The following is a 4,786-nucleotide window of genomic DNA, read 5'->3' as shown; positions in this document are numbered from 1 at the left end:
GGATCAGTTGTGTTGGCGACATTGTATATCTTACATATAAAAAAAATCAGCCCAAAACCCTAGATATTTTTCAAAACTGACATATACATCAAATTTTCCCAAAATATTTAAATACCCAATATAAATATTACAAATAATACATTAGTGTTTGCAATTTAAATTGAATTTATTAAACTACAAGCTATGACATCCCTACTAATTCCATATCATTACCACCTAAATTGTTTGATTCATCACCATCATCACTTTCTCTATCATGCACATCTTTTGAGTTAATAATATTATCATATGTCCTACCATTATTTTCATATTACATAAAATCTGCATCATTTAACCTTGCATGCTTTTGAATAAAATTGTGAATCACCATTATAGCAACAACAATCATTATTTTCTTTTTAAAACTATAACTTGGAATATCCCTTACAAAGACCTATTTTTTTCAATACACGTTCAATCCCACTACATAATAATGAATGTGAATGATTGGATATCTCTTCTTTATATAAGCCTACCCCAACTAAAGTCAAGTAAAATGACCAATATTTTTTTATTTGTTAAATTGTTAACTTTTTTTAATGAATTTTATGGGTGTTGCTCTTAAAATATAATATGAACAATAGTCCATTGAGAATTTTTTAGTAGCAAACATCCTTTTGTTTCAAATTTCAACCGTTAATTATGTACTCCTTTTTATAGTAGTGTAAAAAGGAAAAGGAAAAAGAAAAAAATAGCATAAAACATAAGATGGGCAGTTTGTTAAGAGCTAAAAAAGGAAATTATATATATTTTTAGCATAATCTCATTATAGGTTCTTATCACCTCTCCAACCCTTTAATAGGAGGATAATGCGCTTCAATACACTCAAACTTACGTCCTCCTGCACTGGTAACAATGTCGATGCCAATCGAGCTAAGACTCAGTCAACAACAAACAAAAGTAGATCCAAACTTATTTACACCCTTTCACAGTAAAAAAAAGGAGAATGAAACAAAAAATAAATAACATACCTTGAAAGAAGAGAAGCTCCTTTGCTACTTCAAAAAGATCTATCCTTCTAGCACTACTCAAATTATAGATCACTGCTTGAAGAAAAAAGGGAAAGTGGTTTATAATAATAATAATTATGGTTGGGATGTTCTTAATGAGGGGAAAACAATAATTTTGCCTGAAATGTGATTTTGGGTAGATAAATTGTAGTTGGAAATCACTTTTAAAGCTAAAAGTTACATGTTTAGCATTGTTTATGGACCAAAAGTAATTTTTTTTAAATCAGATCGATGGTTGAACCGATCAGACCATCAGTTCATCGGTCTAATTGGTTTAATTAAAAATTATTAAAAAAAACTTGGTTCAATCAATTCAACTATTTTTTTTAGTTGATTCAACTGGTCCGTATCAATTTTTTGGTCCACTCTCCGGAATGGTACCTTAATGTAATATCCCGAATTAGGGCCTAATTGGAATAGTGATTTTGTGACCACAAATCTGAAATAGAAGTAATTATTTTATAATTATTTTGAGGTCTATGATATGATTGCATGATTGTGTGAAAATTTCGTGAAGAAATTCTATGCATAAAGTGCTTAATTTGAAGTTAGGGACTAAATTGAATAAGTTGCAAAACTTGCATTCTAGAAGTTTTTAGTATGAAATTGCTTTGGAATATTAATGAGGAGGTCTTAAATAGAAATTTGACCAATTTCTAAGTTTATGGATAAAAATTTGGACATGGATGGAATTTTTGAAAGTTTAGTAAGGAAGGGTATTTTGGTCATTTTGATATTAAATGAAATAAAATGGGAAAAATAACACAAAAATGGTCATCTTCTCCATAAGTTGCTGCCAAATTTTTCTCTCCACCATAGCTAGGGTTTCAACACTTTTAAGCCTTGATTGTAAGTGATTTCTATGCCCGTTTTTAATGATTTTTATGTTTTTGAAATCCCGGTAGCTCGATTTAGTTTATACTAGCAATAATTCAACCTAGGGTTCATAATTGGAAAAATATCCATAGGTGAAATTTGTGTATTTTGGTGTTTTATGATAGAATATGAGGCTTTAAATTATGTTAGACAACTTGTGCTACTCAGTTTTAAGTGAAAACGAGAAAAATGGCTTAATCGGTAAAATACCTAATAGTCATAAGTACATGTTAGAGTGAGAATTTGATGTTGCCATAGAATGGAAAAATGATCAGCATGTCATAAAACATAAGAAAATAGGATGAAGTTTAATCTCCGAACCTTGGGGCAAAAGTGCAAATATGCAAAAGTTTAGGGGTCAAAATAAAAATTTGTAAAAATATGATTTTTGGACCCGTATGAATAGTGTGACTAATTATTAGGCTAAATGTGATATTATAGATGAAGGAAATCGAGATTCGGGCTTAAATCGGGAAAATACAAGGTTATAGACTAAAATGGTAAATTGTCGTTTCTGGATCGAGGTAAGTTCATATGATAATAATAATGCAATGTTATGTTTGAATTATATTTCTTACTATTGTTGCATATATTGTATGATTTAATATATCGGAAAAGTTGATGGAATGGTGTTTATGATGTGGAAATATGACATGAAAGAATGTTACATGAAATGCAAGAAAATGATGATACATGACAAGTGATATATGAAATATGTGATTATGTTATGTAAATTCTTAAAAGCTGATTTGATATTTGAGTTGTGTCTTATTATACTATGAATGGACAATTGGTACTATGGATAGTGAGATCGACACTTTGAGTAAGTTCGTACATAAATAATCTATCGATTCTTTTTATGTTATTATATTTTGATATCATATGAAATGTGGCTGCCTATCAAATGGTTATTTGATGTAAGTTATGAATTTAAATTGATTACGGACAATTTAGTAAAATGTTAAAAAGTGAGGAATTTCTCGGTTGAACCTTCGGAATAGAAACGATACAAATGAACTATTATGAGGTCACGTGGTAGTACTAAGTGAAGGCTACTACGTGTACCGGATAATTGGTCGCATGTGTAGTATTAAGTGCAGGCTACTATGCATACCCGAAAACTGTGATCATGTGTGTAGTACTAAGTGCAGGCTACTACGTGTACCAGATTATTGGTCGCATGTATAGTACTAAGTGCAGGCTACTATGCGTACCAGATAGCTTCGGCTACAAGTGTGAAAATTGGAAAATGTGCAGGCAATTTTGTATCTGTTATTATTCCGATGAGTTCAACGGGAAATCGATTAAATGAAAATACATGTGAAAGTGATTATGTGATGAAAAAGTGCAAGCATATGTTTATTTGAATTTATGAGCAATATGCTCGATATTTGAGCGAACCTCGGTAAAATGGAATGGATTAAGTGAATTGTGTAAAAGTGAACTTTAGTAGTAAAACAGTGTTGAACAGCAGCAGTGCATGACTTTGAAAATTTACTAAAAATTGTGTAAGTTGAATTAAATTTCAAAAAAATTATGAAATTAAAGATTAATGAGTCTATTTTCATATAAAAGAAATAGGGGGAGCAAAAGAGTTATATATTATGTGATATTATAATTTTTGTGAGACAGTGTCAGAATAAATTCGAGATCCCTGTTCTGACTTTAAAAATTTACCATAAATTGTACAAAAACAATTAGGAGTTTTACCTTACATGTATGAAATCCTTATTGAGTCTAGTTTTATGAGAATGAAACGGAATAATCATTGAAACTCTGTACAGGGAGATATTTGATTCATAATACGCAGGGGTCAGAGTAGTTGAACCCTGAAACAGGAGAGAATTTAACTAATAAACTGTACTAATTTGACCCACAAAAAATTCTAGAAAAAAATTAGTAGATAAATATATGAGTCTAGTTTCAAGGAAAATTTACGGAATTTGATTTTGAGTTTTGTAACTCAAGATATGAAGTTTTAAGCGACTGTGACGCAGTTACCCAGCTTGTCTAGAAATTTTAAGATAAATTGTATGAATTGTTTAATTAATGATTTAAGTTTAGTAACACTTCAAGCTCGACTGTGGCAAAGGTCTCGGGCGTGAGGGCGTTACACTTAACCTATTCTTGGCCCAAATGGTCCGACCAGCCAATCTGATCCGATTCAAACAACATTGTCCAAAAGTGCTTTTCATAAGCAATGCTAAACACAACCTAAGTGATAATTAAGAAGTTTAAAGTTCTATTCAAGCAATAACTCTATTTTACATCAATAAAATTAGTGCAATCTTAAAAAATATTAACGCAATTGTTTTTACGTCAAATCAAATTTTTTAACTAATAAATGTAAATTATAATTATAATTATCTTAAAGTTAATTTTGTAATATGATGAAAAATAAAGGATATTTTGGTAGGTTCAAAAGTTTCTCCAAACTCGTGCTTATATATATTATAGATATAAATAGATTATAGATTATAAATTATAAATTTTAAGAGCAAATTATATTGTGTCGGTTCAAAAGTTTAAAGTGCTTGTTAAGAAATAATCTGGCAGGTTTATAAAAGCTTTGAGAAGTGAGAGAGGAAAATAATACACCTCTACGTGTACCGTCTCTGTCAAGCAAGGCCATCTACCCTAACTAATTAGCAACAATGAGCAATTATGCCTCAGACATCTCTACGCACTCCCATGCAATTGAGATGCTTGGAATGGCTTTTGTATAAAGGTAGAGAGATATCTGATTTAGGGTAAGAAAAACACTATACTATCATTTTATGTGATTACTTTTAGAACATTATCCTCTCATTGGAAAGTGTCCCTATGCATAAGCTTCGACACCTCAAATTGACCTTTTATTT

This window comes from Gossypium hirsutum, chromosome A13 (assembly GCF_007990345.1).
Source record: "Gossypium hirsutum isolate 1008001.06 chromosome A13, Gossypium_hirsutum_v2.1, whole genome shotgun sequence".
NCBI lineage: Eukaryota > Viridiplantae > Streptophyta > Magnoliopsida > Malvales > Malvaceae > Gossypium > Gossypium hirsutum.
The sequence above is the reverse complement of the archived record's forward strand: the minus strand, read 5'-3'. Positions refer to the sequence as shown.